The sequence below is a fragment of the Sciurus vulgaris genome (genome assembly GCF_902686455.1).
Source record: "Sciurus vulgaris genome assembly, chromosome: X".
Taxonomy (NCBI): domain Eukaryota; kingdom Metazoa; phylum Chordata; class Mammalia; order Rodentia; family Sciuridae; genus Sciurus; species Sciurus vulgaris.
Genome location: NC_136471.1, coordinates 49425801 through 49436239, shown reverse-complemented (window position 1 = coordinate 49436239; position 10439 = coordinate 49425801). Strand labels below are relative to the sequence as shown.

The following is a 10439-nucleotide window of genomic DNA, read 5'->3' as shown; positions in this document are numbered from 1 at the left end:
TTAGCACTACAATGAAAAGTTCCTTCCATGACCACAGTCAACCAAACAACTCCAAGAGGGGAGTTTAATATATTTGGCCAGGCACAAGATTGAGGCCAGCCACAGCAACTTAGCTAGGTACCAAGCAACTTAGTGAGATCCTGCTTCAAAACTTAGAGAAAAAGGGCTGGGGATGTGGTTCAGTGGTTAAATGCCCCTGGGTTTAATCCCTAGTGCAAAAATAAATAAATAATTAAAATAAAAGAAATTAAAAAAAAATAAAAAGGCCTGGGGAATTTAGCTCAGCAACCCTGGGTTTAATTCTTAGAACAACAACAAAAAAAAAAAAAAAAAAAAAAAAAACACCACACACATACACACACATCTTATATCTGGACATCTTTTAAGTCAGGCTACTGTTTTGCTGAAAAGGGGAACTTTTTTTTCCTGACAGGCTGATTAAAGTCCCTTATTTGTAAAGCATTGTTTTACACTACCCCTCTCATCACCCTGTCCCAGGTTGTACATAGTCAACTATATAGTACATATCTGGATGAGTAAAATTCTGTCCCTGGAGCCCTGGGCTCAATACCTACCTAGAGATGAGAATTAGTTTGCAATCAGTATGTTTAGTTTTTTAAAAACCTATGCTTAAGGGTCTTTTTTTTTGTAAACTTTGCATTTGAAATAGATTCTAGATTCACTGAAATATTATAAATATAGTACAGAGAATTTATGTATACCCTTTACCCAACTTTCCCTAATGGGAACATCTTACCTACCTGATACATTGATCGAAAATGTCACATGAACATTAGTATAATACTGGTTACCATTTACTTTATTCATATTTCACTTTTTCCACTAGTATCCTTTTTCTGTTCGGAATTAATTCAGGATTGCATGCAACATGTACAGTATGTTTAGCTTTTAACATCCTCCCCACCCAGAAAAAAATTTCCTTAGGAGATTGAAAAGGAAAACTAGTAGGTGTTCTGAACAATTTATGAGGCTGAGCTATTGAATCTAGAAGGGAACTCCAACATTTCTGTACCAAATCCCTTAATCCATGACACCTCATCACAGCTATTTTCAGAAAACATGTCTCACATTAGCACCTCTCACAATAGTAAAGGGATTTGACAAGTGGGCTATTTTTAGCAACCAGTATTATGAAGATGACAAAATGAGAGGGGTGGCCTTCCCTGTTTTCTATGCTTCATTTTTCTTCAAACTGTACTTAAACTTTGTACTAGAAGCTGTAATATTTAACTATAACATAAATGCTGAGAAACACCCACACCAACAGGGAAGGAACTCTTTCCAATGTGTTTGGTTTTGTTTGCCTGAAATTAAGTAGCAATTTCCAGTGGTTGGCTTAATTTCTCAACTTATTATGGCACAAAAGTGACATATTTATTAGAAATAGCATTTCAAATTTTGAGTTTAGATCATTTCCCAGATTAGGGATATGCAGTTCCATATGCTAAGTGATGCTGTGAAGCTCCCAGTCAGCCATACCATCACAAAGGTAAATCACTGATATTCTACAGAATACTGCATTGGTAAGCTATGATGTTCAATAGGTTAGACGTATTAAACGCATTTATAATGGGTTTATAAAGATGGAACCTCATCAGTTGGGCATGACAACACACATCTATAATCCCAGTGACTCAGGAGGCTGAGGCAAGAGGATCACAAGTTCAAAGCCAGCCTCAGCAATTTAGCAAGACCCTGTCTCAAAATAAAACATAAAAGGGCTTGGGATGTTGCTCAGTGGTCAAGTACCCCTGGGTTCAATCACAGGTACTGGAAAAAAAAAAGAGAGAGAGAGAGAGATGGAACCTGTAACTCAAGGACAATCTGTAGTATGATCACTTATTTTACAGGGACAGGTGTGGGGAACAGAGAGTCAAAGAGGTTAAGTAACTTGTCATACAACATGTAAATGGTGGAGCCAGGTTTTGAGCCCAGGTCTGCCTAATCCCAACAATGCTCTTCTTGACCATCCTGCTATATTACCTCTATGAATATCCACATTTCAGATACTGTGCTGATGTCAAAAATACAACAGAAACCAAGATAAAACCCTTATCTTCTCTAACTGTATAGTCCCAACGGAAGAGACAGACTATTAAACAGCTGCATATAATATAACCCCCTCTTGCTCTCAAATATTCTTTGGCTTGGTTAAAGGTAATCAGTAAATGCAAAATTATGAATAATGCATTAAAATATTTAAATTCCTAGTTTAGGTCCTCAGATCAAATGTCTCTGCCCTCCAAATTTCTTGAGGATCCCAAACAGTTATGAATGGACTTAAGGATATTTACATGTTCTTCCATTATGTGGCTGTGAACCGAGTGTGGGCATCTAGCTTAGTCTCTTTTGAGAGGAAACAATAAGAAATACAATGTAGAAACACATACACTGATGGAAAAATTTAAAGTCTCACACATAATAGTTATATTCCATTTCAACTGTCTTTTGCACTTGCATTAATTGGCAAGCTCTTAAGGGAGCTTCAATTGGTTGATGACTGCACTTTACAGGCATGCCATTTTGAATTATATTCCTTAGAAAAATGGCTAATGATCCTGTAAGTTACAAATTGCAATGTGACCTTAAAGGTGAAAGATTGAAAAACTAAGATCTCAGCAAATGACAGTCATTCTCTTTTCCTTTTCAGCACCCAAACGGTCAAATGGCTTTATCAAAGACTCCAACACTGTGGTTCTCAATGCTGGTTGCACATTGAAATCATCAATGCCTGTGTTCCACCCCCAGAGATTGTGATCATTTAATATGAGTATGGCCCGGGCTTTGAAGTTTGGAAAAAAAAAACCTGGAGGATTTTAAGGTGCAGACAATTTTGGCAACCAGAGCGCTAATCAAATGATTGCAATCATGACTGCACATTAGAATCACCTTGGGAATCTCTTAAAAATCCAGATACATGGGTCAATTAAATCAGAATGTCTTGGGGTAAGGCTCAAGTCTCAGAAACTGGGAGATGTTTTTTAAAGTTCTACAGGTGATTTCAATATGCTAAGACCGGGAACCTCTGTGTTAAATCAAACCCCAAACATGAGATAAAGGTGATGGCAAAATTGGCACTCAGTGATTAAGTAACTCTAAGATGAGCCTAAGGAGAAGAAAGTAAGAAGGAAACAGGTTCAGCGGAAACCCTTAAACTGTCCTACTTTAAGTGAGCTCACTGTTCCCTCGTGTTTGAGGGTTAATTTTATGGTTTAGCTGGAATTACTAGCAACTGATGGTACCAAATCCCCTTTCTACCACACCAACCTAAACAATTATAGAAGCAATGGAAAAGTAAATGCTTTAAAGGGATGAAAACCTCTACAAAAGGACTGCAAAGTCTAGATGAGGAAGAAGCAGAAAAGCAAGATATTTGACCTACTATTACCTGTTGTTTTGTTACCTGCAATTTGAAGTGCACTTTTACTCATCACACCAGACATTGAGCTTGGAGACAGAATCTTTAGTGATATTAGAGTCATACCCAAAATGAATTAAATCAGAAACTCTGAGGGGATGATGCTCAGGAATCTGTTTTTAAAGGCCCTCAGGAGCAGAGCATGGTGGCACATGCCTATAATCCCAGGGACCCAGGAGGCTGAGGCAGGATCACATGTTCAAAACCAACCTCAGAAACTTAGTAAAGCTCTAAGCAATTCTGTGAGAACTTATTTCAAAACAAAAAGAACAGGGGATGTAGCTCAGTAGTAAAGCATCCCTGGGTTCAATACCTGGTGATTTCAGTGCACAACCACCTGTAGTAGCTAGGGTGCAGTCTGAAAATCTGCATATGTAATAAGCACCCAGGTAATACTAAAGCTGCTAGTCCAGAGACCACACTTAAAGCCCAACCTAGAGCACTAGTTCTCATCTTTGACTGCACATTAGAATCTTGGGGTGGGGGTGGAGGTTGCCTGAGTCTTTCCTAAAACCAATTAAATTGGAATATCTGGGGCCTAGGCATTGGTATTTTTTCATTGTTTGCTAGATGATACTAATGTGCAGTTAAGTGAACAATCCATTGCTATAGGCCTACTATATTTTACTGCAGATCATTTAGTACCAATCCTTAAATTTCCTGAGAATTTACAGCTACTTTTGTTACACCGTTCCCCAATTTCTACTGCTCTTCCTAAACCTTTCATATGTATTAACAAAGTGACAAACTTAGGGTGACTGACTTGTCCCAGTTTGCCTAAGATGCTCTTTCTCACTTTCGCACTGAAAACCCCATATCCTGAGGAAATTGGGACAATTTCTCACCATACTAATGATTTACATCTCACATACTGCAATACAGTACCAGAAGATTAGATTTTGCTTGATGCTTGGGGTAAGCATCTGGATCTTGGTTTCTAAATACCATTCTCAATTAAAAGGAACCAGGGCTCATTGGAAATTACCGATTCCAGGACTAGGGAAGGAAAAATGCATGGTGAGCCTGGGAATCTTGTGCCAAAATGTAACAATGTGTTCGAAGACCAATGGAGGCATGTCTAAAGGACATGGGAACTAGCCTGAAGGGACTCTTCCTGGCCAAAATGGAGAAAATTTGAGCATCAAATAAAATGAGCTGAATACATAACACTGAATTTAAACACTGAAAAATAATCAAGTGATATTTTTAAAAACCATCACAGCTGGAAATATTATACAAACTTCTTGTTCAGAAGATTTGTATTTAAAGGGAAATGATTAAACACACCTAGCTTGCCTTTTTGAAGAAACTAGTTAATGCCTTATGGATGAGGAAAAGCTCATCTTTACAGAAGAATATCAGCTAATAAACATACAGTGAGGGCTGGGGAGATAGCTCAGTCGGTAGAGTGCTTGCCTTGTAAGCACTAAGGCCCTGGGTTCAATCCCCAGCACAAAAAAAAAAAAAAAAAAAAAAAAAATACAGTGAATGACAGAATTAAGAAATCGACATTGTGCAACCCCCAATTAAATTACTGTCAGAAAATAAATTTTTAAAATGTTAAAAAAGTTCAAAAATAGCAATCAAGGGGCAGGGGTTGTGGCTAGAGCACTTGTCTAGCATGTGTGAGCCTCAGCACCACATATAAATAAACGAATAAAATGAAGGTCCAAAAACAACCAACCCCCCCAAAATAGTAATCAATGGATGCTGATATCTTTAGCTAAGAGGCTGTTGGAAACAGGAGAGTTGCAAGACACCAGTTGTACCCCACAGATTTCTAATTAATTACAAAGGGACAATTACATGGAGAGTTTAAAGTGCATCACCTTAACTATCACATTTATCAAGAATGAACACCTGACATTATGTGCCTCCTTAGTGGATGTGACACCAAGCGCACACCATCATTTAAGAAATATTAGTAGGGCACATTGATACATACCCATAATCCCAGCTACTCACGTGGCTGAGGCAAGAAGTTCACAAGTTCAAGGATAGCCTGAGCAACTTGGCGAGATCCTGTCTCAAAATAAATGAATAGGGCTGGGGATACAGCTCAGTGCACGTCTAAAAACTGCTAGGCCCTGGGTTCTACTCTTAGTACCACATACACATAGTTATAGATATTATCAAAAATGTTTTGAGCTGGGGATATAGCTCAGTTGGTAGGGTGCTTGCCTCACAAGCACAAGGTCCTGGGTTCAATCCCCAGCACCACACAAAAAAAAGTTTTAATCTGGATCTAATCAATCCATTTGACCTATTTTCCTATTTACAAGAAACAGTTAAAAACCCCATAAGAAAACAAACCATCCTGATTTGCCCAAGACTAACGGAATTCCCCAGATGCAGAATTATAGCTAGCTCAAAATGGCACAGTCCAGGGCAAACCAGGATAATTTTTAGCCTACAATCAGACAAATCCATGATGTGGGTCAGGCCTGGTCCTCAAGAAGTCAGTGCCATGATGAGCACTTCAGGTGGATGAAACAGGATGATCACAAGTTCATGGCCAGCCTCAGCACCTTTGCAAGATGCTCAGCAACTCAGTGAGATTCTCTACCAGAATAAAAAATAAAAAGGGCTGGGGTTGTAGACTGGTGGTTAAGTGCCCCTAGGTATAATTGCCAGTGCCATGAAAATTAAAAAGGTGGGAGAATATTCTAGATTTTAAAAGACTAAAGAGATACAACCACCAAATATAAAGTATGAATTGGCCATAAAAGACATTTTGGGAAAATTAAATATACACCTACTCGTGTATGACTCAGCCAGGTCATACGTGTTAATGAACCATGCTATTAAGTATACTGGTTACTTTAGTTGCTCTTTTTTCTTGGAATGACTTTCTGGATGAAGAATGTAGTACTTTGATATAAACTCTAGTGCAAACTCCATATTTTCTGAAACACCAGGTAGTCACAAATCACAATTTAGGAAATAATGGACTACATACTAGATTATATCGGTAACAAGTGGTAAGCACTGTTAATTTTCTAAGCTGGGCTTATGTTATTATGGTTATGCAGAAAAATGTCCTTATGCTTACAAGATGATGAGGTATTCAAAGATGAAGTGTCAAGGTGTCTACAACTTCACTTTCAAATGGTTTATTAAAAATATTTACACACATAAAGTAAATATGGCACCATGTTAACATTTATTGAATCTTGGTGGCAGATATGCAGGTGTTCATTGTACTCATCTTTCAATTTTCTTTTATGCTTGAAAATTTTAATAAAATCGATGGAAGCCTGATTCTAAAATGAGCAAACAGGACATAAAAAAACAAAATAATGAGGAAGCAGATTGTCCACAGCCAATCCTATATTTATCCATCCATTAGCTATCCCTTCACGGAAAAATATCTAAGTTTAAAAAACAGAAAGATGAGTTAGCCAGAAGAGATAGGGAAAACAGTTGAGGAAACTTGTTTTTGGGGTTTTTTTTCAATTAGGAAGGAATTAAACCCAGAGGTATTTTACCACTGATCTACATCCCTAGACATTTTATTTTTCATTTGAGACAAGGTCTTTCAAAGTTGCTTAGGGCCTCAATAAGTTGCTGAGGCTGGCTTTCAACTTGCCATTCTCCTGTCTCAGCTTCCCAAACTGTTGGGATTACAGGCATGCACCACTACGCCCAGCCTGGAAACATAATATAAAATAATATAAAAAGGACCAGAATGTGTACAGAGAAATGAGACTCCCAGATTATGAATTAGCTTTTTAGGTTCATCAAGAGTTTAGTATTTTATTTTAAAAATAGTAAGAAGCTGCTAGGTGCGGCAGCACACACCTATAATCCCAGTGGCTTGGGAGGCTGAGACAGGAGGATCAAGAGTTCCAAGCCAGGGCTGGGGAGATAGCTCAGTCAGTAGAGTGCTTGCCTTATAAGCACAAGGCCCTGGGTTCGATCCTCAGCAACACACACACACACACAGGAATAAAAAGTCAGCCTAAGCAAAGGTGAGGTGTTAAGCAATTCGGTGAGACCCTATCTCTAAATAAAATACAAAATAGGGCTGGGGACATGGCTCAGTGGTTGACTGACCCTGAGTTCAATCCCTGGTTAAGCCCCTGCCCAAAACAAAGTAAGAAGCCAAAGAGATTTTAAACAATGGAGAAACATAATGAAATGTGCATTTTAGAAAAATCACCCATATTGTACAGGATGGAACAGAGGCAGGGAAATGAGTGGATATAAACAACATCAGTTGAAAAGATGACTTTTGCAATAAGAATTTGGTGAGAAATGATTATAGCCTACAGGGATAGCAATTTGATGATAAATTAGATGGGTGCAATAGTACAGGATGATTCAGATCACTCCTAGGCTTCTCGCTCCAATGACTCTATATAGACTAGAATATTCATCAAGCCTGGGAAAAGAGGAGGAAGAACAGGTTCGAGGGAAAGATTCAACATTAGATATGTTGAGTTTGGAGTATTTAGAAAGAACCACGTGGAGCTGGGCGCAGTGGTACATGCCTGTAATCCCAGCATCTCAGGAGGCTGAGGCAGAAGGATCACAAGTTCAAAGCCAGCTTCGGTACCTTAGCAAGGCCCTAGGCAACTAAGTGAGTGAGACCCTGTTACTAAATAAAATATAAAAAAGGGTAGGCGATGTGACTCACTGGTTCAGTGCCCCTGGGTTCAATCCCAGGTTGCCCCCCTCAAAAGAAAAAAAAGATATACAGGTGGAAATCTACCTTGTAGGTAGTTTGATTCAGGAATGAGAGAACTATGATTTCTCTGGCTTAGGTAACTGGTAGATGCTGTCACCATTTCCTTATGGGGAATGAAAAAAAGGAAAAATGGAAAAACATTTTTTTTTTAAATTCAGGAACCAGGAATGTAGCTCAATGGTGGAACACTTGTCTAGCATGTGTGAAACCCTAGATTTGATCCCCAGCACTGCAAACAAAACATAATTTTCAATTATAAAAATCTTTTAAAAATATAACCCCAAAAGTTGGGGAAAAAATTTTTTAAATGTTTCAAAATGACTATAGCCAGATTGTGGAACCAACCTAGATGCCCTTCTGTTGATAAATGGATAAAGAAACTGTGGCATATTTATACAATGGAATATTACTCTGCCATGAAGAATGATAAAATTATGGCATTTGCAGGCAAATGGATGAAATTGGAGGATATCATGCTAAGTGAGATAAGTCAATCTCAAAAAACCAAAGGACGAATGATCTCGCTGATAAGCGGATGAGGACATATAAGGGGGGATAGGAGGGGTTAGCGTTAGGGTTAGGGATAAGGAGGGTGGTAAGAATGGAGGAAGGAAGGACTGTATAGAGGGAAAAGAGGGGTGGGAGGGGTGGGGGGGAGGGAAAAAATAACAATGAATCAAACAAGATTGCCCTATGTAAATTTATGATTTTTAATTAAAATAAATATAAAAAATTTTTAAAAGTTTCAAAATGAAATATACGTAAAACGTGTATATATGGATGTATGTATGTGCATATATACATATATGTCCCCCATTACATAAAATAAAAACATAAGGAGTGGGGAAAACAAACCTTTGTTGACTGCCATAAACAAAGAATCATTTAGATTATTTCCTTATAGTCTTTTAAAAGGGATATTCATTATATTGGGTGTGTGTGGGTATGTATGTGTCTGGATATTATGCTCTTTTGATGTCTTAAAAAATACTTCTGGAGTTATCTAATTCTTGCTATCTTAAGGGCATAGGCAGAATACCTGTTAGTCAGCTTTCCATCACTGACAAATTTGAGGTAATTTGTCACTTAAGAAAGGTTTCTGCACATTATTGTATCACTAGCACACACTCCACTGCCTGGCACAAAGAGCCCTGACATCTTAGAGATGGAGACGATTTGGTTACCTGGTTTAAGGGACTCCACCAGATGGGCCGTTTGCTCAGGCATCTGTGACTGATTAAAACCATACAAAATCCAGCAAGCTCCACCCTCTTGCCAATCCCTCTCAGCCAGTCAATCAGTATCACAGAGTCCATCACAGCTGCCTATACATGCCAGGGAGTAAAGATCCTCTTTCATATATAGGAAATAACCACAGACGACTGGCTGGCATTAGAGGGCAACTCTGGGTCAGCCGTGATGGCACATGCCTATGATCCCAGTCATTTGGGAGGATGAGGCAGGAAGAACACAACTTCAAGGTCAGCCTCAGCAACTTAGTGTGACCCTGCCTCAAAACAAAAAATCAATAGCATTGGGGGTGTGACTCAGTGGTAGAGAGCCCCTGGGTTCAATCCCCAGCACTGAAAAGAAAAAAAAAAAGCAATGCTGGTGGTTTTCATAATTTTGAATGTATCACTTGGCTGCATCCTGTAACTCTTTGCCCCTGGCCTGACTTTCTGTGTTATTTTTTGGCTTGGCATTTTATTTCCTTGGATCTCGGCTTTCCCACCTACAGATGGAAGAGAGCATGTGCATCACTGAGCCTCGCTTCCATCACTGAGCAATCAGAAATAACATGACTCATTTCTAGACTTTTTTTCACAGATTCATCAACATTTACAACATATAAGAAACCAAGCTAGGGGCTGGGGAGATAGCTCAGTCAGTAGAGTGCTTGCCTTGTAAGCACAAGGCCCTAGGTTCAATCCCCAGCACCCTCCCCCCCACAAAAAAAGAAAAAGAAACCAAGCTACCAGATGGGGAAACCAAGGCAAATAAGGCAGATTTTCCTCAGGTTGTTCATCTTCTGTAAAGTAAACCAGCAATGTCATGCTGTGTGGGAATTTCTCCGAGGTATTTTATGGTACTCTGAGAGCCAGAGGAAAGACAAAAAGTCAAGGAAGGCTTCCTGGGAGTAGCTATCTTCATTTCTGAAATGTCAAGATTCTTAAGGTGGTAAGATGATCCTTGATATTTGTATTTGAATAAATGGGAAAGTTAAAAACAAAAAAAAGTAAGAAAGGTTTACCTTGGTTCATGATTTCAAAGGTTTCAGTTGATAGTCACTTGGCCCCATTGCTTCTGGGC

At 38.8% G+C, this 10439-nt stretch overlaps 1 protein-coding gene across 1 annotated transcript in view; it reads right to left on the bottom strand.

The window, feature by feature from the left end:
* Window positions 1-10380: 10380 nt before the first annotated feature.
* The window catches only part of TRMT2B (tRNA methyltransferase 2 homolog B), a 42925-nt gene continuing 42866 nt past the window's right edge, over window positions 10381-10439 (bottom strand). Inside the window, exon 16 of the transcript XR_013761146.1 lies at window positions 10381-10439. The gene's annotated coding sequence lies outside the window, so the exon portion shown is untranslated.